The 27,178-nt window shown below is 36.3% G+C and overlaps 1 protein-coding gene across 12 annotated transcripts in view; it reads left to right on the forward strand.

The window, feature by feature from the left end:
* Positions 1–27,178, forward strand: part of CDH18 (cadherin 18) — a 499,122-nt gene that overhangs the window by 267,013 nt on the left and 204,931 nt on the right. For 4 of the 12 annotated variants that reach the window (XM_064427831.1, XM_064427915.1, XM_064427880.1 and 1 more), the window contains exon 1: positions 1,347–1,532. The exons of 4 other annotated variants lie outside the window; for them this stretch is intronic. The gene's annotated coding sequence lies outside the window, so the exon portion shown is untranslated. Of the gene's footprint in view, positions 1–678; positions 1,052–1,345; positions 1,533–27,178 lie in introns of those variants that run through there. 4 more of the 12 variants (XM_064427887.1, XM_064427894.1, XM_064427905.1 and 1 more) reach the window with 2 other exon arrangements.

Here is a 27,178-nt window from a genome sequence, read left to right on the forward strand (position 1 = left end):
TCTTTCCATCTAATCTGGTGTAACAGCTTCCCTTCCGGTTATGTTAAATTGTAGAATTATTCTTTTCAGCTCTGCTTTTCAAATCTAGATCCTTTTTACATGGGGTACCTATCATTTATACTTCAGATGCTGCTTCTGACCCATAATACATTAAAAAAAAAAGGCAGTAGCTTTATTTTCTTTCTTCCTGTCGTTTCCTGCTGGAGCTTTGGGACTCAAGCACACTCTGGTTCATGGCTCACTCCAGGGTACATGTCCTGCTGGCTGGAAGCAAGGCTCCTTTGCACCAGCAGGGAATGTGCCAGGGCTTTCACTTATATGTTAATTACATTTTTAATATGCTGCTTTAGCAGGTTGTGTAAGCAGAGTCTGACACGGTTGCCCCATTCCTGAAACCCTGAATCAGGAGAATGCCATTAATCTTAATTCTGAATAAGGTGTGTTTGGAGTAAAAATTCTATACAAGGTCCAGATTTTTTAATTACTTTTGCATCAACCAGCCTGCCTTGATCCAAACCAGCCTGAAAGGGCACAAATTACCCACAAATTATCCACTGGTATAGTGATATGAATATAGGGGTGTCAGAGGGCAAGAAATGTTTAAAGGAGTGGAACTGATCTGGTAGGGGACGGGTTGCTAATGTGACACATCCTGTGCCCCACCAGGATTGGAAGGAGGCATTAAAGGGCATCATTCAGTCTGAATCTTACAGCCGGACCGTGTGGACGGCTGATGAACGAGCCAGCAGTGGAATGTTTAGCAGGCTGTGACGACTTTGCACAGAAATAGGAAAATTTATCGCCGGCTTGCCACAGCAGTACCGTACTGCCCGCTTTCGGTGGTGCGCCCCTTCCGTGGACTCCCGCCCCGCTCGGCAGCCCAGCCCTCCCGGCTCCCGGCCCCCCTTCCCGGCACCGAAATTAGGGGCTCGCTGTCACCGAGCTGGAGCAGTCCTTCTTCTGCACCTCAAGCACGAACAGGGGGGTTTCCCAGCCGCCGCGCAGTTACCGGACAAAGATATCCCTGTGCCCGAACACACCGGTTATATCGGTAGGGGAGGACGGACGGACGGACTGATGGATGGATGGAAGGATGGATGGATGGATGGATGGATGGATGGATGGATGGATGGATGGATGGATGGATGGATCGGTATGTAGATGGATCAATCGCGCATCTGCCCGAGATCCGGGGCTAGCCCGGGTCTGCCATTGCGCGCAGGAGGCTGCTTGCATCCCCGAAGTGCTGGGAAGGGAGAAAACAAGGCGGGGAGGGGAGAAGGACGGGGGCGGGCAGGGAGGGGAGGCGGGCGCGGAGCGGGGCGGGGGCGGGCGGGCGGCGCGGCCAATCGCCCGGGCTGCCGGCGCTGCAGGAGCGGCGGCGCGGGGCTCAGGGCTCCGAGGGATGCGGAGCCGGGGCCGGGTACCTCTCTGAGGACGGCGAGCAGCTGTGCCGCCAGCACTGCGAAAAGTCCCCATTTGCTTCTTATAAATTAAAGTGCCTTGTCACCAGTTAGGGCAAGTCAGCCAAGGTAAGGCTTAAATAAAATGACACTTTAATATGTGGCAACATGGATATTTCTGGACAGCGGTGCCGCTAACACAGCCTTCTAAGTAGCGCAAAATATTTTGTGCAATAATGCTGTCGTAGTGGGTGCACAACCTGTAATTTGTCTGTGTTAAAGTTGCCGCTGGTACGTAAGCCTTACCCTTGTGGTGCTGTAGAAACGTGTTTGCTTATCCGAGGCAGTTGCAAAGGGACCTGCAAAATACAGGCATAGAAAGGTAGCGGCGCTCTGTGTATGTGTTTGTGTGTGACCGTGTTCGTAATACCTACAGTTCTGCTCCTTAACTTATGGGGATAATGTGCAGATGCATTTTAATCGTGATGGCAGACAGATTCTTTATCCCAGCTCACATATGTGAGCCTTTCTTTATACAATAAAACCGCATGCCGTGCTGAACTATATGTGAAGAACATTAAGCTTGGTATTTGAATAGTAATTTCAGGGTCTTGGGTTCACCCCCCACCCCCCCCCACCCCACCCCCCCCATGTCTGTAACATTATATTTGATAACTGAGAATTGAAATTGCAGCAAAAGAAGACCTCCTGCAGATCTGCCGTTAGCTGTTTGTTAAAGCTTAAGCAGTCACCTAACTTTACTTTGTGTAAAGGGCACTGTAAATAATGCGCAGGCAGAAATAAATCCCCTCTTCATTTCCTCATTGCCCACCACAGTAATACCTTTCCTAATGAACAAAAACTACTATGTGCCTTTAGTTCACACCACATTTTGACTGATGGAACTGTCAGTAATCTGGAACTGAGTGTTTTGGCAAGCAAGGAGTTCCCTAGGATGACTTCGCTAATGTGTGTCTCTGAAAACAACATAGTCCTGAACCTGTGTGCGTGTATATGTGTCTTTGTGTGCCTGTGAGTCTGTTTTGTGTACATGAGTGACAAGATATAAGGAGGACAGGGTACAGAAGCCAATGAAATGTGGCAAGTGTATATGTCTGCATGTATTTCTCTGACTGGATCTCTGTAAAACATTATGAGCATTTCTTATATTTCAATGTAGTTTATAATTCAGATTAGGGATTGGGATAAATTCAGTTTCATATGCATCAATGCCCCATTAGTTTTTCACAATCAAAGGAAATACAGTGGAAAACACAGATAAAATTATGACTTCAGTTAGTACAGGTGATAAAATCACTGCCTATATTCAAGGTACAGAATGTATTTTTCATTCTGAGACACTAGGCATAGCTCCTTCCTTTCCAAATCTTTACTTCTGTGCTGCAGTCAACCATACACAGTTGTGTGAAAACACTGAAGCCTTCCTTCTGCATAAATGGTCCTCTGCAGAATAACAGTAAATGTTTGTTCTCAGGGCAAATAGAAAATTAATTTAAAAGTTTGCCATGTTTGGCATTTTGCCTAACTGTAAAGGTAAGAAGATTTAGAGAAATAACCAAAAGGCTTCTTTAACCTACTTCACTGCCTTTGACAGAATATTTCATTTTATTTCATTTCATATTTTTCTGAAGAAGACATAGTATGGTATAGTTACCTAATGCAAATTAAGGCGTGACTTTTTTTTTTTTGTTATGTATACCTATGGAAACAATGTAATATTTTTCTTTTGTAGTTAAAGTTACTAATCATCCTACCTAAGGACTACAATAAATAACTTTTTCATTTCTGCTTAGAAAATGTCAATCAAAAAGAAAGCAAACAAACAATCCAACAAAAAACCTACAAAGCAAATCAAGAAAACAACCAAACCAACACATTCACTGTTGCCTGCTTTTTTTCTAAAAATTGACTGGAGAAATAGTGTGTCAGACAGCACTTTCCTTTAAATAGGAGCAAATTCAGTGCACAATCATGGCTTAGGGGGCACTGTGCTGCTGACTAAACCATTTACAGATGAGATCCAAAAGTAAATGCCTTCCACTTGCAGGTACTGAAAATCCTGTAAGACTTTCTAGGATAGGATTGTTGACTCTGTTATTAGGACAAAATGCCAGTCAAAGTTTTTATACTTTGTCTAGTTTAATTCCTCAAGTAGCTTAATTTGAGAGATTGTTCTTTACCAGCTACATTAAAAATGTTGTTTAATGTGTTTGTCCTGCAATGCAGAGACTGTAACTCAGCCACTTCTTTGGTGCATGCTGTGCTAATTCATGGTAGTACTTCTGGTGAACATATGCAAAGTTATAAAACAACTGGGGATAAATGTCTTCAACATCCAGAATTAGTGTATGAGGGTGCATGTGTGCACGCCAGAGAGGCACAGTTGTTACTGCACCAGAACTGACGTTCCTGTGGTGCGTAAAATTTACATAATATCCCTCAGGGAATAATCTGTACTTAAAAGTGACTTTATTTATTTATTTTTTAAAAATAATTTTGTCTCTGAACTCAAACATTTAACATGTGAGCTCTAAACTCTAAAATTATGAGCAATTGAATTACTAGTTCTCAATATGGTCATATGGAAGATTTCAACCTTTATCTCTGGCTGATAAATGAAACTTGAAAGGTATGAAAAATTCTGTTAACTATAGCTCCTGCTCCTGGTTAAAAGCTACATTTCTGTTAATACAATTAGTGCTAAAAATTAACAGTCTTATCAGATTGACTAAAACCAGCTAAATACCAGTGAGTCATCTGTTCCATGCAGATGAACATGAGCTCCTGTTTGGACAGCTAACAGCTAGTTAGCCCTGGCAGACCTGTCCTGCAAAGGGGCCTAAATCTCCTATCATGACACCATGGGCAGAGTTTCATTGCTTATAGGCAATGCAAAAGAAAGGTGGCAGCTTACAGGGCAGGAAGCAGACAAAACACATAGCAAAACCCCCCAAAACCAAAAAGTGATTGTATTAATAGAAGAGATTCAATGCATCTTATCTTAGAAGAAGATGGTACATGTGCAAAGGTAATAAGAAGAAACTCCATATGAAAATCCCAGCATAGCCTACACAGGTTTATGTAAGCGAGCACATATATCTCACTAGTATAATTATGGTTGAAAACTTATTTTCCATTATCAGTAGAGCTGCAGTTTAAATAGTATGTGTATAGTCTGGTGATAAATCAGGGTCAGTGCTTAAACTTCATCCTATGCTTGATTGGCAGATTTGGACAAGTCCCTAAAGCACTCTATAACTTCATGTATGACATGAGCATTGCCTAATAATTATAGAATGAACAATGAATATTACATGATATTGTTTAAAAAATATTGCAGAACCTAATACTGAAGTGTATTGTCTTCAATATTGTCTCCATTACTCCATTCCTTCAGTTTTGAATTATACACAATTTTCCTATCCATTTCCAGCAAATGAAGTTACATGGAATTTAGAAATTCAAAGAATGGAAGTGGAATTTTTAAGAAGCTTCTGAATTGAGGGCTAAACAAATCATGTATCATATAAGGGACAACAAAGATTGCCAGCATAAGATTTTTTTTTCCCCGAAACCAGGTTTTATCTTGAAAACAGTTAATATTGAAATGTTTTAAAAGATGGTTTTAATAATGTATCACCTTTTTTATTTTCTTGACTAGTTTTAATGTGCACAAAAAGAATCAACAGAATTTTAAACCAAGAAGACTGAAGTTTGAAAGGAGTGAATAAGGCTGATATCCTATTTAGGGTTTGTGCTTATGTGGAGGAAGTTGTCATTTCAGGGGTTTCTTTTGAGTTTTGGTGTTTTGGGGTTTTTTGGGTTTTTTTGGTTTTGTTTTTTTTTTGCGTTTTTTTTTAAGTAATGTCTTTGTGCATTATAAAGCTGCATGCAGCTTTATAAGTGACTGACAAGCAACTTGGTAACATTTGCACATCTGCAGTCCTTATATAATAAAAATACATTCAGCAGTTTCTTGAAGCCTGTAAGAAATATAGTTTTGCTTGATGGCAATTGTAATTTATATTTTTATGGAATTTATTCCAATCTGAGTAGAGGTAAAGCTGGGTTTGCTCTCATAGAAAAGACAAAGCATTATTTTACTCACCACTCCTTGTGAAATTGTTTGCTTCTTTTAAGCAGATTTTCTTGCAAAAAGGGAGCATATTTAGGTCACAGTCAAATTATTCCATTCTCACTTCACCTTACCTAGGTTTCAGTACAATTTATCCAGTGCTTACAAGGCCAAATTTTCAAGTCTGTTTGTGAAGTGTGGTGTAAAAATACACAAGCTAGCTGAGGTACCAGCTGCATTTCTACCCTAGGACCATAGTGAAAATCTGTAAGATTTTTGTTCTTTGTAGTACTGCACAGTCTATTGTAATATTGAACCCTGAAATTACTTTACAAGAGGGATCAGGTGCATTGTTTTGACTTAGCAGATGGGATGAGTGATGTGGTAGGACCAGCAGGCTCTTCCTTATCAGATATCTTCAAGTTTTTCATGTGTATCAATTGCTTTGAACCATTCTTTGGAGAAATCTCCCTCTCCCTGCTGGAGATAGAAGTACATGCTTCAGTATAGGTGGTCTAAATACTTCCTAGCATGTCTTCTCCCTGTGCAGTATTCCTGTTGAAAACAATCAACTCTATTTGACTGACTTCTCGTTTTAGTATTTCCAAGTGTATCATAGAATCATGAAATGGTTTAGTTTGAAAGAAACCTTTGAGGAATATCTAATCCAAACTGCTCTGCCCCACCACAGGTTTAGTTAGACCAGGTTACTCAAAGCCTTGAAGACTGCCAGGGATGGGACAGTGACACATTCCGTGGGCAGCCTGGTCCAGTGTCTCCATCATGCACTGTGTTGTTTTGTAATTAATTGCTATTAAGCTCTTACAGCACAGTTATAGGAGTATATATGGTAAGTGTATACACACACATTCTTTGTGAAGATACCAAGAAATTAATATTAACTTTAAAAAAAAGTAAAAAAAAAAGTTTTGTACTCTAAAAGCACGTAATTTTTACACAGGTACCATTGTGTGGAATTAGACTGAGCAGTGTTTTGGCCCAACATATCTTATGGTCACAGATGGGAATGTGCATTTTCATTATTATTTGACATTATTTATTTGAATTCTATGATTGTTTTATAAAAGTTATACAATTGGATTTGAGTTCTGTTTATTATACATCTTGTTCTTGCTCGGTGGTATGAAAGCTGTGAAGGAAAATTTCTGGTTCAAGAGACTATGGTTGCCTTAATTTTCAGTAATTATATTTTGCCCAGAGAAAATAATCTTGTCGTCTCTTTTGCTTGTAAACATTTATGTACTGGGCAGCTGTTTGAAGAAGACTTAAGATGATGCTTCATATTGGCATGAAACTTCTCAGACTTGTATTCAGTCAAACTTTCAGTCCTGTTCTGATGTTGATGATATGACTATTGATAGAACAAATAATTTTGAAAAATAGCAACATGAATACAATATCTGTAATTGCAGGGCAAACATTTGAGATATTCAGGGGCAGGTTTCGGACTGTCTTTGTGAGTCCTATTCTATATGTGAAACACACGTGCTCCTTCAGTAGAGAACCTTCTTATTATTAGGGAAAAAATTTAGTAAGTTAGCAATGGTGTCAGGCCAATAATTCTGCTATTAATTTTCGGGGTGTTGGAGTGCGTATGCATGTGTTTGTGCATATATGAAGAAAACAGTAGTTCCTATAAGGGACGTAGCTCTTTGAGTTAATTCAGTAGTGAGAATGATTTAATTTGACTGTAAAAAGGTATTTTTAACACTGATGTATTGTATTGCCTAGGAAGTGCTGACTGTTCTAAATGTAAAATCTTGGCTTTCAGGAGAGGTGAAATAAAACTAGGGCATATGAGCATTGTAGCATGTTAGCCATTAGCTGCTCATGGCAACTGCCAATATATAAAAATACTGGGAAAGTAATTTATGTCTGGATTACAGTCCTCAATCACTATTTCTTGTATGTTTTACATTTGGTCTTTCAATAAATAATAAGCTTTCTTACTGGAGTAATAAAATCAAGAAAAAAGCTACGCATCATTTATTACACGCAATTTCCACACACTTTGCTGATGAAGAAAATTTGTTATATATTTGCTGTTCATTAAAGCATGAATTCTTGCATTCATATTAGTGAATTTGAGCTCAGAGTTATTATCTTGACTATTCAGGCTAGAGAGATCTTAAATATTTTTCTGTTTGCAGGAGGGAAGGTGTAAAATAATCAGTCCATTTAGCATTGCATGTTCAGTTGGTTTTGTTTTTTTTTTTTTTTAAGTTATAAACCATTTAAGAAACTTCTTCTAGAAAACTTGTTGAAAAATATGTTTGTTCTTATACTTATTCATTTTCAATGAATGCATAACTAACACTTTTAAATCACGTCTAGCTTTGTACTAGAAACCCTTCTAAGTGATTTTGGAAAATGTCAAAACAACCAGCAAACTAACACTTTTTCAAATGGAACTCAACATTTCCAGCTGGTTGAGCTTCTTCCAGTGTAATCTTGTATACTCTCAGGACAGCTATCCAAGGCATACAGTTCCCTGTGCATTAACAGAGTGGGTGCACCAGCAGAGGCAGCAGAGAGGGAAGATAGCTCCTGATCCTGGCACATTTCATGTGACCTGCTGCCGTTAGTCCCACAAGCAGATACCTCTTCCCAGGTGTTTAGCAGGCCCATTATGGGCATGCAGACTGTGCACAGCTTTTAGATAGGAGTTGTTCCATAGTGGCCAAGTGCTGTTGTTCAGAACTTTCTGCTGGGACTGCAGAAAGGCATTGGCCTCACCGTGCATGCAATTTGTGTGCTGTAAGTTGGACATTAGGTTTAGAGGACTTCAAGGGGGTGATCATGTTTCATGAATATTTTCCTGGAGGAGGTCTTTATATTTCTCAGATTCCACTCAATCAACTGCATCATTCTAATACCAACCATGTTTTAAACAATTAAGGAAAAAAATAATGTTGGAGACCTCTTGCTCTGTTAAGGAGGGGTTAGTAGGTGGATATGTGTTACTAGAGAATTGATCCTCAGAGAGCATATAGCAGCATACAGAGAATGTATGCAGAATTATTCAGCCAACAAGTTGCTGCTTTTCCTTAGTAATTTTTTTCTCCCCTGGGTTAATTTTCTGCTGAATTAGAGAGCTATGTCATTTTATAGGAAGGTTTGTCATGTTCTGGATCTAAAACAGAGAAAGTTGGGGAACAACAGCCTGAATACAGGGAAAGAAAAAATAGGGCACAATTATTTTTCTTTAGCCATGAGGCAGATAAATGGAACAGATGACCAGAGGGATGTTCCTTTGTAAGAACCTTTGAAAAGTAGCCTCCTAGGTGAAAACCTTTTCAGGAGGTTTATAAATACCTCACAAGGAAAGCCAGCAGGAAGACAACTGACTATGTAGCCTTGCATTGTGACTTGAAGGCTAATGAACTTGAGCCCTTTCAAACTATATAGGTCAGGTGATGACTGATTTCCTAAACCTGTTAAGTATTACTGTGCTACTGAAGCCAGTTTGGATTATGTTGTTATACTATTGTAGCATGTTGGCTATGCTATGTCATAGCTATACCTGTAAGCTTTCTAGTTCTGAATTGAGACAGGAGATGTCCCCATTTATGTTTGTTTGGATTTTTGTTAGTTTGTTTTTTTTTTTTCCTTTTTGTTTTTTTATGGCTTTTTATTTAATGAAAAAGAGGTATAACATTATTGAAATGCAGTGAGTTTCCTCCACAGGACCATTGTGTGATAATTTACTCATTATACTATGATGAGCACTTGCTCTATTTATTGGGGAGCTTAATATATTTTAATGACTGTTGTGACTCCCCCACAGAGCAAAACTCAGTGTCTCCGTGCACACAATCCATTTAAGTGGATTTGTTAAAAGTTTTGGGACTTGTGAGCACATACTTTTTTGTAACATACAACTATAATTTTGTTTTTAAAAGCAGAACATTTCTTTCCTTGCCTTTGGAGAAATGCCAAAATATAGATACTTGTACATCTAGCATTCATATTTTATATTAGGTGAATGATGAGTGGTTTCATTAAAACATTCTTGTATTAAAGGACAGCCTGTAAATATTTTGTTCAGGACTTTGAAGAAATCATTAAAATTTAGACTCATTAATTAATGTTATTTGTACTTTACACCCCCCCCCCCCAAATCTGCACTTTTTAGATTCAGGTTTATGTTTTTTGAAAAATATTAGTTAATATTTAAGTAGGTTTATTGCATCTGCAAACTAATTAGAGGCACATTGATGTAGAATTGGTTTTTGTGTTCTGAAGATTGTCAACATTCTGGCAATAATACTGTGTTCAGGAAAATGAGAACTGGAAAAAGAACGTCATAAAAATTGACTTGTAGACAAGGTCTTTAGCCTGTCAGTCTATCTAGTCAATCTTTGTAGATTGCTGGTGATCTTGCTGTGACACCAAAGCTTTTTATAATGACATTTCTGTAATATCTACATACAGTGTTAGCCCTAAAGGAAACACTTTGCTCTTCTCTATGCTTTCATGATGTTGCTGCAAAAGACAGATTCAAAATGAGGCAGTTGTTTGAAAAATACTGTTTTATCAACACTGAGACTTAAAAATATCAACTGATTTTCTGAATTGGCAAAGTGGTTTATCTTTTGCAAACCTGAAGGTCAACTTCGTTTTCTTATTCTAAAAACTGCAGTGTTAGTAAATTCAAACCAATAGATAAATCTTTAATCAAACCATTCTTTACTTTTCTATACTCTTTCTCTACTGTGACACTTTTATTTGAACAACTCTTATCATACCCAGAGACTTGCAAGCAGAAATTTACTGAATTTATGAGTACAGAGCAATTATTTATTTTCTGATAGAAATATTAGATAGGTAAGCTACTCCCAGGCAGAATGTTATAATGCCTGATTACTTCAATGCGAGGTCCTGCTGAGTCCCTGAGCACCAGACAGCTACCACTCAGGTAGGTAATGGTGAACCTTCATGGCATCTGAGGATGAGGCATTTGTTATTCCTGCTGAGTTCTTATCTTCCCAGTTCCCCACTTTTTCCATTATGTCTTTACACTTTTTAATGACTTTTTCATTACTTCCCACTATGTGTTTTTACTTCTGTCTTTATTTTAGCTGTAGCTACATTAAGGGTGCAAGTTCTTTGCTCCATTTTTGTAGAGTCTGGACAGTAGAGTACATTATATTTGGAACAAAGATGGACTTTGACTAATTCCAGAAAAAATGAACTTCAAACGGATAGTTTAAGTCAAATTTGGCCTCATTCCTGTTATAACTGTGAACATACATTGTCTGCAGGAAATGATAGCTTATGGACTCCACATAATGACTGGCCTTTTGAGCTCCTGTCTCCCATGTACCTCATGCCAATGAAAGGAAGTGTTGTGTACCTGATGTGCAATTCTGCTGACCAATTTTAGTAATTGATTAAAAAGGGTAGAAAGTAAAGGATAAAAGAGATGAAATAAAGAATTCAATAAGGAAGTAAAAGTATGTCATTTAAGAAAGAGATTGAAACCTTTTTTTGGCATATGATACAAAAAAAGAAAGGCATTACTAAATCTGTTTTTTGCTCTTCTTGAAGTATTGTTCCAGATTATTGTAGGAAAGGTGTCAATTAGAGTCAGCTCCTTTATGCCTTCTTATCTCTCCTTTTTTTTTTTTCACAAGAAGATGTAGTTAGTTTTACAGTTTGCCACATAAAGAAGTTGTTTTTTCCCTCTCAAGAAAGTATTTATGCAGCAGATATCTTATTCCTAAAGAGGATTATGGGCTTAGACCAAATAATCAGGGTTTGTAAATACTTTTTTGTGATATTATAAGCAATATACTAGATATTGAAAATTATACCTATCTTCTGCCTAATTTTGGCTCACCAGGGCAAAATATATTTGCATATTGAGTTGAGCCTTAACCTTGAGATATACTGAGATCCTCAGCCAAGGGCCTCAGCTTTTTATTAATGCTTCTGCTTAACAACACGGAAAGAAATTCTGCAGTGGAGGTGGACTCTGGTATTAACCTTCCCATCACAGAGACCAAAGGGCTTCTGTACAGCTGCCACCATTCTTGTAGCCTGAATAAAGTGCACCAAAAATTTGTCTTGAGGAGGGGAGATCCTTACAATAAGGTTGACATGAGTACTTATTCAAAAAGCCTTCTTCAGGCATATATTTACATTGCATTTTTGGATGTAGGATACAGCTCTTATCCTATCTACAACTCTGCAATAGCTGTAATTGTAGTGCTTTAATAAACTCTACAGATTTAGGAAACTGTTCCTCACCTATTTGCTAGTGTCTGCTTTATGTATGATACAGAGATTTCTCCTTGCTATAAGGACTAAATGAATTCTGCATGTCAAATCTTTACATAAACTGGGAGAAAGAGCCCTACTAACAAGACCAACTTTTCAACACTTGAAATAGATGAATATTTTTCCTTTTAGTATTTCTTATTACATAGTCTAGTTGAAAGGTATCATCTTGGTGTGAGGTTTTTTTAGGTGGTTTGTGTTTTTTTTTTCTTTGCTTGTTTGTTTTGCCTTCTTTTTTTGCAACTTACCTTAAAATGATGGATCTTTTTATATGTGTTATATGCTCCTATGCAGATATTTCCTTTGACTCTATTCCTTGTTGCATACACATCCTTTCATTTTTATTTGGTTACTCTGCAAGTTGTATATAACTACAACAAATACACCATTCCGGTGTGTGACATCTCAAAAATATTGTTATTGCGTGGATTCCCAAAGGCCCTGTGAGACTGGTATCTTAACATTTATTCAGTCTGATCCTGTACAGTTTGCACTTTTTCAGCTCAAAAGACCACATAATTCTGCACCGCCTAAAGGCATGAGAGATTGGTTTTTCTCACAAGCAAAATGAATAGGTATTTTCAGCTCTCTCCATTTTGTTTAAAGTTTGTCTTTGAAAGCTGAGGATGATGAATTTGAGATTTCCTTTCAGGCACATGCTTATTTCTTTCCATCACTTATATTTTAAGGTCATACTTTTCACTCCTCATTGTGCAAGTGCAGTAGAGTCTTATTAAACTCTTCCTTGTCAGATAGTACAGCCACACTGCAGTACTTTTCCTTTTGAAGACCTTTTTGTACCTAAAGTGCCTTGTGGTGTCTTTGATGTTGCCTAATTGGAATCTCAGAAGTGAAAAATAAATAGCTGAATGAAGACATGAGCGACAGGCCTAAGGTTGTACATAATCTTATTTTGCTTTCAATCATTCTTTTATTTTTATGCCTTTCAGTCAGGTAGCCCTCTAATACTATTGCTTTATTTATTTCTATCAACCATTTCTGCATTTCAGTTTCTGAGTTATCTGTCTCCCACACTTTAAACAGAAGCTCCTGAATTTGCATTTGTCTTCATGGTCCCTCTGAATCAGTCTCAGAACTTTTTAACTGACCTTCTTTTTAATGACTTGTCTTTCTTGAACAGTTAATTTTTATCCTATCTCACCTACTTGCCATGTCTAGTTTAGGCTTAAGTTTCTTAGGACAGGAGTATCTGTCTTAAAACTCTGTATAAATATGCTTCACAAAGACAGCTCAGCAGAAGTTCTGCATCTAATTTGGGATTACCCAGTGCGGTGATAGAGCCAGGCTGTCCATAGTCACACGGAAAGAGGCACAGGGATCTGGTGGGATATGCATTACAGCTGGAAAGTGCCCTAACAACAAGGAAGAGTGGGCACAGTAGTAGGGTTGGGGCACAGAATTCTCTTCTTCTACTGCAGTGGAACAGCTGTGCCAAATTTGCAGGGCTCCAAAACAAGAAGGAGGTCAAGAAAATATAGTGATGAGTGGGAGGCCTTGATTTTCTGGCAGTTGTATTGCCAGGAGACAAGAGAAAGGGCACTGCAGGGAGCTAGTTGCAGCAGTAGAGGAGTCAGAGCCAGGCTTCCCTGGGAGGTGCACAGCAATAGGGCAGGGGACAGTGGCCACAAGTATCGATGAAGGGGACTCCTGTTGGATTTGAAGATCACAGGAGCAAGGTTAAGCACTGGGACAAGTTGTTTACAGAGAGACCTCCAGACTTAGATGTTTTTAAAATTCATCTGGACGTGGCCCAAAAACAACCCAATAAAACTTAGAAGGTAGCCATGCCTTGGGGAGGAATCTGAACATTTTGTATCTCCAAAAGTCCTTTCTACCTACATTTTTACCCTTATTGCTCACTCTGCAGTCTTATTTGCAGTAAATGTTGACTTTATCATTTGCTATTTTTTAGAAATAGCAATCTGTAGAGTTCTGTGGAGCTATTGGTGATTTCACAGGGATAAATTCAGTTCTGAGCCTTCAGCACTATATTTGCCTGACTTGGAAATGTATTGAATCTATTAAGTGATCATTTCTAGTTACTTTGGATGTGAACATCCACTGCAAACTTCAGTAACTGGAGAAGCCAGCTTAGAGAGATGGACACACTTTTAAAGGATACTTTTTTTATGTGCACTGATTACTAAATCAAGTACTCTTCTTCCAAAAAAATATAGTTTTGAGAGAGATAAGGGTATTTGTGGAGAGGCAAGAGCATAAGTGAATGGAAAAATTCAAGACTTGGAGCAAAAGAAAGGTAAGTGACATGTTTGCCATAATGGCAAGAGCAGAATTGGTTTACAGTTTTACATTTTTAAGGCCAAAGGAAAAGATGAGCCTGTGAAAGTGAAACAAAATATTTATGTCATCTTGGGGTAAGATACAGAAAAAAAGTGATGACCAGGAGGATCAAAGACTTGTTTGGCACTGGAGTATTATCTGAAGGGAAGAAGTTTAAGCTCTTAAATTAACATTAAATTTAAAGTTTAAATTTAAAGTTTAAAGTTAAATTAAATTTAACAAAATTGCTCAGATGGACACCAGATCATTCTAGAAAATAAGGATGACAGAAACATTCTTTGTGTGCTTAAAATATTTCCTTATCTAAGGAAATAACCCTCTTGCTTAGTAGAGCAGAATAAAAGTTCTTCTGATTTCTCTGAGTTTAGAATTAGTTTTTTTTCCCTCGAGCACCATGCCAGTACAATTAAGAGCGTTAATTTACAGCATGGCCTGGCAGAAAACACTAATCTGTAGTTCTTTTCTTAGTGGGTTAGGGCCTAGCTGGCATTAAGCATAAGGAAGCATCTACTGCCCTAAAGGACCAACTCTACTGCTCCATTTCTGTATATGCTTAATAATTTCCTAATTTTCACTGTAGCTTTTGATAATCCTAAATAAATGTTACATGTGTAGTGCATTGTGCAACCTTTGGAGAAATCTCAAACAACCTGATTATTATCTCTTCCCAGCATATGCTAAATTGTGTAGAGAAACTACAGATGGACACTCTTACAGATGGACACAGAAAGTAATGCAGATATTGCATTCATATCAATTTTTAATTACTTGTGACCTTTTACAAAAAAGAATAACACCATGTTATCTGTTTTTCTGCTTTAATTTCTGCAGGAGTTTGTTTTTGAAACAAAAGAACTTTTATATTATTCTGCTAAGTTGATTTTATCCTTTAGTTTTAATGCATTAGATTTTTGTATCTTGAATGTGCAACCTATTCACGGGCAAGGTGCAGCTCAGCAACAACTTAGTGAGAGGCCTTTCCATTCTGATTTGCATGGACTACTATATTTCATAATCTCTCAAATAATATTGAATGCATTAGCTGGCACCTGATAGAATCATAATTGAGTTCAACTGCCAGCTCTGGCTAGCTACTTCAAAATAATCAAATGTTTCTATTTCTTGGAAGGAGCACATACAGTATATCATTTTTGGTGTTGTAGTACCTCTTAGAAACATCTAACTTATTTTCTACTTTTTTGAGAGAGAATGGTAATTTAGATTTTTGTTTTCTTCCCAGCATAAAAATCAGACTGTATTCTATCCAGACAGAAATTATAAAAGTAAAAACTACATTCTTGCCTTTTCTTTCTTTTCCATGGAAACAGTGTGTTATATTTTTGAATGTATTACAGACTGATGACCATGGAGAAAGGAAACATGGCATCTCTCTGGTGTTAATTAATGACAGCCTGTCTTTTATCTAACTTGAAGGGTTAAAACTACTGCGTTAACATTGGCAAGTGCCTTTGGTATTCCCATCTGAAATTTATGATCGCTTGTACAGAACTAGGACTACAAAGAACTCCTAATCCAGTTTCTGGAAAGTGACTATGTTAAATGAGTATTTCCAATGCTATCTCAGTGAGATCTCCTTTTTTATTTTTAGGCATTGTGAAATTAACAGAGAATAAATTTTATTTGAAGTAAGCAGAGAGGAAACACATACTTTTGGCTAAACAATGAGTCTGGACCCCAAGAAGAAGGTGAATTTGATGTTTCATTACTTGCAAGAGAGCAATTTTTATCTTGTATTGCATTCAGCATTTATTTGTGTTTAATGATCGGTCTTTGTTAGATAAATATCCGAAGTTGCTGAACCCCTGCCTAACTTTCACCCGAGATCTGTGGGACTTGGCAAAAACTGGGTTTCCAGAGACAGGGTTTATATGTACCCAATGCATAAGCTCTGGATTTGGCTTTTGTAACTATAAGATGATCAAAGTAGGCAAAGAATTGCATAGTGAATTTTATATGCTGTTGGGTTTCACATCAGCTACTTCCTGTAGCATTGTATTAATGTAGCCAGTTCTCAAAAAAATCTTATCTTGTAGTTTTATTACACGCTGCTACATGCCTTTTGAGAATTCTCATGGTTCCATATTTTTACTGGTTTTGATTATTCTATAAATGCAAGCCTGTCTAGAAAACTCAGGAGTTTTGTTCTCATTTTTTAGTTCCATAAGACAGAGTTTTTTTCTTAAGCTATAGCCAATCTCTAAAAGAGTTTAGTGTTCTGTTTTTGATAATCTGCCACTTCTTCCTCTCATCTGTCTCCAAAACTTTGAGGCTGTGGTCTGAAATGCTGACTTGGTTGCTACTGAGCTTGGAGGAAAGATTACAGCTCTGAGCGTACCTCGGCTGCTCTTCACTACATCCTGCCAGAAATTATTATAGCCACCTGTCTGACAGTAGAATTGCATTTGTAGCCTCTCCTTACCGTATATCTGTCAAATATCTTGAACTTAAAAGTGCAGTTTAATTTGGCACTAAACATTTTGATCAGCACCAGCTCTGACTGTGCATGAAGTTAAGCTAGTGGACCTGAGGGTCCATGAGAAGAAAGATGCTAATGAGGAACTGGGGCATGTTGTGGATGGTAACTTTTTGCTTTTTGACTTAACTTACTGTCAGCCAAAAAGAAAGCTAGCAACTGTGTAGTTCTAAAAGTGTGAAAAGATGGGTGGAAAACTAGCAAAATATGTCATAGTTTTGATGATAAAAATATTTCTTTCTAGATTTTCTTTTTTTTGCTTTTTGTCTTGCTGTGATTGGATCCAAATGAAAGTTTTCTTCCTTGTAACATTATATTTTTATCCCGTGAACAAGTGGGCATGCCTCAATAGGAGATTACTTTTTATTTTAAATAAATTTAGAGAACTGAGGAAAGAACCCTGCTTAATGAACAGGTCTCCCAAAAATTAACACTGAACTTAATGAGCCAGAAATTTTGCTGATTAATTCCTGGTGCAACATCAGTGAGGTCAAAACAGTTGCATAGAATGTAACTTGGAAATATCTTGAGAACATGGACAGAAATCTTTTCAGATTTTCTTTAAATTATTTTTGGGTAGTTCCTGGTGTTACCTCAAATTCTGCATCATTGTTTTCAAAAGTCATTGTTGTGTCTGTAGGTTACAGGAGAGTTGAAATAATTTTTAGTCTAAAGATTTACTTTTTTTGTAAAAAAGGACTAGTCATATATTACCCTGGAAGTTATTGAGGCATTGGTTTGCTTCCACTGCTGCTGTGGTGGCAATATGGTTTAATGTTCTTTGGCGTGTCTTTCAGAAATGCATGCTTACTGTGAAAGATAAAAGGGGGTATAAACCTTGGTGGACGTATGCTTGTGTGTGCTCATATGAAGGCTGACTTTCTGATAAACTCTCACAAAACATATATGGAAAGACACAGGTGGTGTGTGTCTTTATCTCACCATATTATTGTTATTTTAAATAAATATAAGAAACCTTTAAATTAAATTCATTACATTTGTATGTATAGTTTTCATGTTCTAATGGATCTAGAGGTGACCCATTAAAAAATGAAGAAGATTTTGTAGCTGGGTGTACCAGTCTAGTTATTAACGGAAAAAAAAAAAGGTTATACCTTTAAAAAATGCACTTTTGAGAGACTGTAACACTTTCATTTAATAGTAAATAGAGGTAACTGGTTGAACCTGATAAAATCATAGGAGTTTTCTTTCCTTGCTCAGATCTGTTTTATGCCTTAGTTAGCTACAGCAATGTTATGTGTGCACTCAAGTTACAGTTTTTCAGAACACAAATATTTGACAATCACTGTAATCACAGAAAGTTTACTATGAAGATCAAATTTAGTTTCGTACCAGAGATCTGAGAGATTTCCTTTGTAAAAGTGATTACTGATCATACTTAGTGAGTGTTACAGACTTACTGAAAATCATGAAGAGAGAAAGATCTAGGCATTGATCTCTACTTTCACGGATTCTTAACTTTATGTAGTGTGTCTAATTCTGTTCCAGTGGTGGAGTAAGTCAGTCTGTAATGCTGGACATCCAGATAAACCAGCAAAGAATCAGAACCGGGTAACCTGCTGGCAAGTAGTGACAAAGGCTAAAAGAGCATCTAAGACTCAATGTTGTAGCTTCTTTCCTTACAATATATGTGACACAACTGACATGAAATGGAAAGGTTCACTTGTTAGATCTATAAAAATATCCACAAAGCAGGACCAAGATAAAAGGCACAGAATGGAAGGTCATATTTTCTTCTCAAATGGATGGTTCCTTGACTATAGGTGGTTTAGCAACTAAAACTTGTGAAAAAAAATTATTTTTTTAATCTTGCCTTTTTTTTCCTCCACGGGAGATCTTTTTGTTATATCTTTTAGAAGAGAGGCTTTTCTTTTTCCTTTTCTATTATCACAAATCCTGAAGTGGCTGATTATTGTAGGATAACCCTGTCTAACAAAGTCACATCTGAAGAGGTGAAAGGAATGCCAAAGAGTGAAAAATGTCAAGATGTTAAGTATGCCTTCTGGATATGTTAGAAGCTATTTTCAGGAGTACATATTGAAAGGAAAAAAATTAAGTTCATTGGACCTAAGTCCAAAATACAGTTTGGCTGTGAAAGGTAGTAGTGCTTATACAGCAACAGGCTTTTGTCTGAGAAAAACAACCATCAATGTAAAAGAGCCTAAAGCAAGTCAGCTGCAGTTCATATTCAACCTTGTCATAAAGAGATTAGGCATTTTTTCTTTTGCAAGTGCAGTGTTTATAATTAGATTTATTGTTACTGGTTTGTTGGTTTTGTTGTGTTTTGGTTTTATTTGAAAAAGTAAAACCAAAAAAGGACAAACTGGCTTGTTGAGTGTGTTGTCCTGGCTCAGGATTGCAGATTACCACAAGAAGTGATCTCTCTAGAGCTTTCAGAGGTAACAAACTTCACATAGACTGCTTTCAGAACTTGTATGAAAACCTTACCAGGGGGAAAAAATCCTTGCAGTAGTTGTTAAGAGTCTACCCAAGTATGTGCAAAACATGCAACAACTTCTGTGAGTATTCAGGACATAGGAAAAGGTTTTTACATTTCTGTAGAATCTTCAAATGTTTAAATAAATATCCACTTACATTGTCTTAATTTTTTGGTCAAAGTGGTTAAGAAAAAAGAATGTGACTCACTACGTTAGGATATAGCTTGTCTCGGGTACACTTCACTTGTGATGTAGGATATTTTGAAAAAAAACAAATGTCTTAATTAAGGTTATCACTGAAGGAAATTCAAACTCCCTAAATTCTTGAAACTTAATGCTGTGTAAGGAGCAAAAAAAAAGAGAAGTATGTCTCAAAATCTGAAAGTAACTAATAATCTAGAAAATTTTTCTTGGTTAGGTCATTAATATAGTATGTATTAGACTGTGTCAGTAAGAGTAGCAAAGTAATCCAAAAAGAGAAAGGGAGAAAAATGAACCTTGTATTCTCTCACTGCTGCATAAAAGCAATTTAATACGTGGAAGAACATTTTTGTAGTATTTTAAAGTCAGTAATTATTTCAGGGTTTGGCTGCAGTATATTTCTGATTTTTTTTGTTTTATCATAAGTACCCTATGTCAGAGAGATTAAAACTTTGGTATGACATTGTAGTATTTTAGTTACAGTCTTAGAGTAGGCCTTAGGACTTGCTGTGCAAGGCACTTACAGGAGAAATACCAATGAATGATTTGTTTTCTTGTAACTCTGTGAAGAACTTCTTGTGTTTAACAAAAACAAAACCACAAAACAATCCCCCAAATAACTCTTAATGATTAAAAAAAAATTAATATTTTATACTAATGATTAATGCTCTGATTACACGTTGGACTATTACAAGGATAATTTTTCATTTAAATATCTCTTCCTTTATTGTGCTGGTTAATCAAATCATTGCACTGTTCGAAATGTGCTAGAAAGAATCTAGAACTGGGAGATTTAGCCTAATAATTTGATTATTTTTTTCAAAAGTCTTCAAACTATATTTTTGAGAAACTAACACCCACTACTGTTTAAAAATTTTTTTTGAACATTTCTCATTAGTATGATAAAGAAGGATAACTTAATACTAAATGTGTTAGATACATCTAAATAAGGGACTGCACCTTTTATGATAGACTGCAACAATTTGGTTTTCAAATCAGAGGTGCTTTTTATGTCACAGATATATTGTCAGCAGATCTTAAATTGTGGGTTAATAAAGACTGATTATGAATTTTGTTGGCTCTGGACATTCTTGAAGATTTTTTTATTTTGTATAGATTTTTTCCATTGCATGAAAGAAAGGCTAAAGGTGATGGATATATGTATATATATATATTATATAAGACTGAGATACAGGAGGCAAGGTCCTAGCTTAACACTCTCAGGTGTTGGTGTCACGCAGCTGTGATGCAATTCAGTAGAATATGTCAAAGCTTCTGTAATCTTGTGTGGTGTTTACCTATTGAATGGATTTATTCCATTGTGTAAATGAACAGAATATTGAAAGAAAAGCAGTCAGCATTTAAGTAATGAGGTTAATCAGATGTTTGATACATACTATTGTGCATTGTGATGGTTTATGGTGTTTTCTACCTCTCTACTTGAACGCAGGTCATAAATACTGTTCTTTTGGATTACATGTTATACAGCCAAAGATAGACATTTCAAAAGTGCACCTTGCTGTCATTTTCTGAGAAACATATTATATCCTGACATGATTTACTAGTTGACATTTGGAAAGGATCTCCATCTAAATTCAATTTGCTGCCTTTTAACCAATTATGTGGTTTGTTGATACATTCTTACCTAACTTGTAGAACACATTAACAGCTTCACAATTGACTATGTCTTCTCAAAAGTTCAATGATGCACTCATATATCAGAAACTTGTGTTTTGTCTCTTTTAAAAGTTGAAAACAGTATGTTTTTTATTTTAGAAAAATATTAAGATAAAAATAGTTGTATTTTAATGTACAAATAAAGTTTAGAACTTTTAGCTTTATGGCCAGTTTGTGCAAAATTATGCAGTCTATACCAAAGTTCAAAGTCATCTCTTAAACACTCTACCTTTGGTTACATGTTTTGGATTTTGAAGCACATTTTATTATGCCTTACAGCTTTTAATTTTTTTAATACAATTTGCATTCTTCTCATTCCCCAGTTATCTTATATGTTGTCAGCAAGGTCTTTTACTTACTACAGATTAGGATGGCATGCACATGCAAAGTGAATAGATTTTTTTAGCCCCATTGCCTGTGTTGAAGAGCAATCTAGTCTGTGTATATGTGATATATTTTCCATATATATAAAAGCATATCTTTTTTTTGGTAAATACCATATGGAAAGGTGTCGACACTTCATGTCATCCTTTATCTGCTTTTGTCACAAAATGGTGTCTGACATGTAATGTTTGTGTACACATAAAAAGACAGAAAATAAGCATATAACTTGCACTACTCTGATAATTCAGCAAGTGGCCTTTTTGCAAGTGTGGGCAGAAGTGGTATCCTAAGTTGTTGTTTTACTTAATTCTCTTTTCCCCACCAAAGACAAAAAGCTGCTCACATTTCAAGTGGCTTTATAATAAAACTGCATAAACATACAGCTTTAATTATAGATTCACATGATTGAAAGCATAGTTATGGAAATTATGTGGATTTTTTTATTCCTTCTGTCTAGTAAAACTGTAATTGAAAAACAATGTGTATGTTCATGATCAGAAATGTCTGAAATTATTAGATTTATCCAGTTCAAGAATAAAATATTTGCATAGAATCTTGAGTCAACTTCTGAAGCTCTTGTCTTTTTTGATTGGTATGACAAAAAGTGTTAAATCATGTCAACGACTTCCTGGAATTTCATATACGGAAATGTCAATGTACATATGTATATATAAATAATATATAAATATTATTTATATATACATTATATATTATTATGTAATATAAATGAGATATATTTATGCTAAAAAAGTTTGTTTAGTCACAAAAGATCACAGACATACCTAGCCCCAATTCTAAACATCTTCACTCTACATCCACTTTATTTTAAATGTTCTCTTTTTTTGTATCACTTACTGCCCAAACTATATATCAGATTTTATAGTAACCTGATCAAAATGAAATCTAGGTTTTCCTCTAGAGAAGTAGGAGTAGAGCTGCAAATGTGAGCCTAAAATCTTGGAGATTATACAGGGAGAATTTTACATCAAACTCTCAAATATACAGATTTTTGGGGGCTGTAGGCTTAATTTTACCTCAGGAATGTTTTCTCTCCAAAGAGTCAGGTTTATCAGAGTGTTTATTCCTGTTCTGTTAGGCTGGGATGGTATACATTAGTCTTAGTGCAACTGTTCTATAATGTCTAAAAGCCTAAATATACCAAAGGCACAATCTAATTAATTGCCTGGATCTCACAGTAAGGGACTGTTGTTGAAGCTTTATCTGTGGTACAGTTAAGTATTGTGCAGAAGCGTACTTCTAAATCTTGCCTGTGTGGCTTAAAAGACTTCTGGCACGTGCCAGCCAAGCTTAGAGAAATCTCACCTGGATTCTGATAATACTGAAGAAATTTTAAGACTTTTTTCTTCACAATACTGCATGGTCATAATCATTGGATCATTATTGCGTAGAGATTTCTAGAGATGTTCTTAAAAAATTAGAAAACTCAAAAAATGTAAAAACATTCACACACATTTGCCTCTATACATGCACAGGCAGATGGTAAGCTGACCAAGACTTTTTTTTTTTTTAATTGTTTAACCTTATGGCCAGTAATACTTTCTTTTATATGTTGTTTGCACTATGATACCACCTACAGGCCCTTGTTAGTACAATGCATGGAGAGGGGTAATGTACTGATGAAATTAAAATTAAAAAGCCTTTGTTGTAATTGCTGTGTCTCATAGTTTTATAGAGCATTTGCTATTTAAATATAATTCTTTGTGTGGTGTTGTGTGTATGGGTGCCTGGAAATACCTTTGATAAAACACCCTTTAAATTCAGGGAGTCAGAAAATCATGTGGGTTGGAAAGGACCTCTTGAGATCATCTAGTCTGCTCCCCCAGCTCAACCATGGTCAGCTACAGCATCTTGCCTGGAAAATGTCCAGTTGGATGGTGAATATTCCCACAGAAGAAGATTTTTGATGTCACTGCACAGCCTGCCTTACTGCAGTGAAAATGTGTTTTCTCATGTTCAGTTGGAATTTCCTCTTTTTCAGTTTGTGCCTGTTGCCTCTTGCTCTGTCACCAGGCAGCACTCAGAACAGTGTTTCCCTCTTATCCATTATTTTTCTTCAGGTATTTATACTCCTTGGTAGGATCCAATCTGAGCATTATCTTCTCTAAGCTGACCTGTTCCAGTTCTCTCATCTTTTTCTTGTAGGGGAGATGCTTCAATCCCTTCACCATCTTGGTCATTTGTTGAACTCTCTCCAATATATTTGTCCATGCCTCTTTTGTACTGGGGAGCCCAGAATTGGACCCAGGAGTCCAGGTGTGGTCACTCCAGTATTCTGTAGAGAGAAAGGATCACCTCCTTCAACATTACTGGCAACACAATGACATAATTGTAATAGGGATGTGATATTACAAGATTTTGTCTTTCCTTTTGCAGACCCACTTTAAATATTACCAAGCTGGAAATGTCTGCCCACAGATGTCACCATGTTTTCAAAGTCAAGAGAAATCAATAGTTAGTAATTTGAACTCACTCAATCAGTTAAATTTTTCATGCTGTGGAGTCCATAACTCAGTAAATATGTTTTAATGGAGCCAAGAAAGAAGATAATTTCTTTTATAAAGCTGTGAAAGACACCACTTAGAATTAATTAATACAAAATTCTGAGCAAAATTTTGCAGTCTAAGTTTATAAGTAATTTGATCCCACACCCTGCTAGTACTGAGACTAATGAATGGCTTATAATGTCAATATTCATAAACAGCCACATTACTGGTAATAAGAACTCTGAAACTTTCCAAAATATCCTTTGTTAAATGACTAACAGAAAGCCATATAGTGGCTTCTTGATAATTTAATTTCTGTGTGCCACGTTACATAATTTTCTAGTTTTCCTTTTGCTAGGAAGATAAAATGCAATTGAAAACTTAAAATTCCATAAATTTCCTCTTGCTAATGCTTTCATTTGGACTTGATATTGTTGTCATAATTACAGCAAAGTGACAAAATTAATCAAAATTCTAATTTTTCTGAGTTTGAAAGAAAATTTGAGTGAGACCAAATCACCTGCATAGTTGGTGTGGAAAACAAATGTTTGTCAATGGAATCAGGAGTAGCAGAAAATAGAATGCATTTGTCAGCATGATGCCTTAGGGTGCCACTCTTAGCATGACAGTAAAATGAAAATTTAAGTGGAAGGAAAAGAACAGGCTACCTTTTAGGATCTAGGAGTAGAAGTGTCTCTGGAGGGGTTGGCCTTGGTCAGACAGACCTTACAGAATTGTGTAACACGTGAATGGGAGATTTATCTGAGAAAATACTGGAAAATTGTTTTGCTTTTTTTTATATAATAGAAAATATTTCTTCTTTGTGTAGCTCTGGTCATAGATGGTACATCTTCTTAGAGAAAGACTTGAAAGGTCAAAGTGTCATTTATGTTGAAAAAGACCCTCAAGATCATTGATTCAGATCATTACCCTGACACTGCCAAGTCCGCCACCAAGCCATCTCCCTGAATGTCACATCTTTGGGGCTGTTTAATACCTCCAGGAATGATCACTCCACCACTTTTCTGGGCAGCCTCTTACCATCTCTGACTGCCCTTTCAGTGAGGAACCTTTTCCTGCTATGCAGTCTAAAGCATCCCTGGTGCAACCTGAGCCCATTTCCTCTTGACCTATTGTTGGTTACCTTCAAAAAGAGACTGGAGACTTATGAAAAGACACTGAGGATGTATTGAATGATATGCAGAATGTGTGCTACTATTTAGTACTGTACTACTTCTGATGAGCAGATCTTAATGAAAACACTTAATTTGCACCTTTTCAAAGTTGCGATTCCCCATTTGCTGTGTCTCCTGTGCTTGGGAAGAGGGCTTTGTGTTGTGTCCTGTGAGTCATCAGATCTAGGAGGAAATGATTTGCAGATTTTTCACATGAAATATCCTGCTATTTGTCATACAGATTGGAGTTTGATTTTGTTAGGTTTCTATTTTGTTTTTGTTTTCGTTTTTGGTTTTTTTTGCCTGAAAAGCTTGTGATTGTGACAAATGTTTCTATATGAAAAGAGTTGCACCACAGGCTCTCTGACAGAGTAAGTTTGCAAATTATGTCAGTTTTCAGAGGTGGAAAATGAAAGTGTAAACTTAAAAATCATTTACAGGAGCATCCAATTTATTAACTTAGCTCTGCTGTGGTTGCTATTTCTGCAAATCTCTATGACCCTGTACAGTGCTTATTTCTAAGAGTATTTTCTCACTGAGAGTAGATAGAAAATATTGTTGAAATAGCATTTGAGGGGGAAGCTTTATGCCTTTTCCAGACACTAGTTAAATTCAGTGTTCCTGACCCTTACAGAATCTTGGGATTCAACATATCTTTGTATTGAGAAATTTTGAAGGCTAGGCATATCCTGGCAGTCTTTAAAAACCTATTTTCTTTTATAACACTGCTCTTCCTTTTCCACAGCTCATAAAAAAGTTTATTAGACTAAAGTCGTGTGTGTAAATCTGTATTGAGGTTATGCACCTGAACTGTTGGACTAACCATACAGCATGGATTGTCTTTCTTCTTCTTTTTCTTACTCTCGTGATGCTAATTTCTGTTAGGTACACCAAGTCACTTGGTTGTACATCTTTATAGAGACTTAAATTATAAGGAGCACCTTACATACTTAACCCTCCCTATTTATTAATAACTTTCAAATTATTTCATTTATACTTTTATGATTTCTTTCTTAGTAAAAAAAAAATACTGTCAATAATATGGTGTCATGTATGTATAATATGTTTCTATATGTTACTCCCAAGAAACAGAAAAATGGTAATCCCCTTATACTACATTCTTAAATTTTGTCCTGGAAATTAAAGAGCAAAGTTTATCTTAGTATATTGTGATGAAATTTTGTGAATTCTCACTATGAAAGAGAGCCAACATGATTAAACCAATTAAATTGGCTGGAACAGAGAAAATTCTAATATCTAGTGGGTAATTACAACTTGAGATACAACTTGATTGCTCAAATAACTGCATAAAATTTATGAGGTTTCTACTGGCTAATGAACAAAGTGAGGCAGATAGTATTATAATTTGTTTGACTATTTTGGAGTATTGAAATACGATTTCAGATGATGTTCCTTGTACCAGCAGAACCTGTTTCTTGGCAAGGACCTGAATATATATTTCCTAGGTAATCCCATTTTCAAATGTCACTTACTAGAAGCAGCTTGTGCATAATAAAGATCATAATTAGGTCCTTTACTGGATAGGGAACAGACTGCTTTAGGTACCAGACATCCTTGGCTCTTATTGGTATGGCAGTTCTTAGCAATACTCTGATTATTTTGCAGTTGTAATGATCAGACAGTAGTTAGTTGTACACAGGAGGGTGTTTTATCAGTAAAGGGAGCACATCCAAAAGACCTAACCTGAATTTTGATTCAGCCAACGTGGCTGCATGCTCCATATGTTTGGTTGATATCTGAGTTGAGATAATTAAATGCGATTAGATTCCTTTTATGGACTTTATTTTGAGCTTCTTCTGTAAGGAGGGAATCACACATACAATGGCACTCAGATGCAAGAGATACAATCTGTATTTTAGTTAAAATTACTTTTTATTGGCATATGGAGATGATTCCTAACAGACATGGAAAAGTCTCAAGTAATAAAACCATTGCTAACACACATAGTCTAATTCAGGTATGGTCTAACACCTAATCTAATAATACATACTGTCTGTATGTCTATCTGTTATTCTGCCCTCCTCCACTGCTAACAACTTTTTAAACCATTGGCCAGTTCTTGCCAAGTTTCACAGATGGCTAGAAGGCTCAAAAATGTAAAATATCCTATCAATTTTACAAAAATAAGTACTATTTCTA

The sequence above is a fragment of the Passer domesticus genome, chromosome 1 (assembly GCF_036417665.1).
Source record: "Passer domesticus isolate bPasDom1 chromosome 1, bPasDom1.hap1, whole genome shotgun sequence".
In the NCBI taxonomy this organism is placed as follows: domain Eukaryota; kingdom Metazoa; phylum Chordata; class Aves; order Passeriformes; family Passeridae; genus Passer; species Passer domesticus.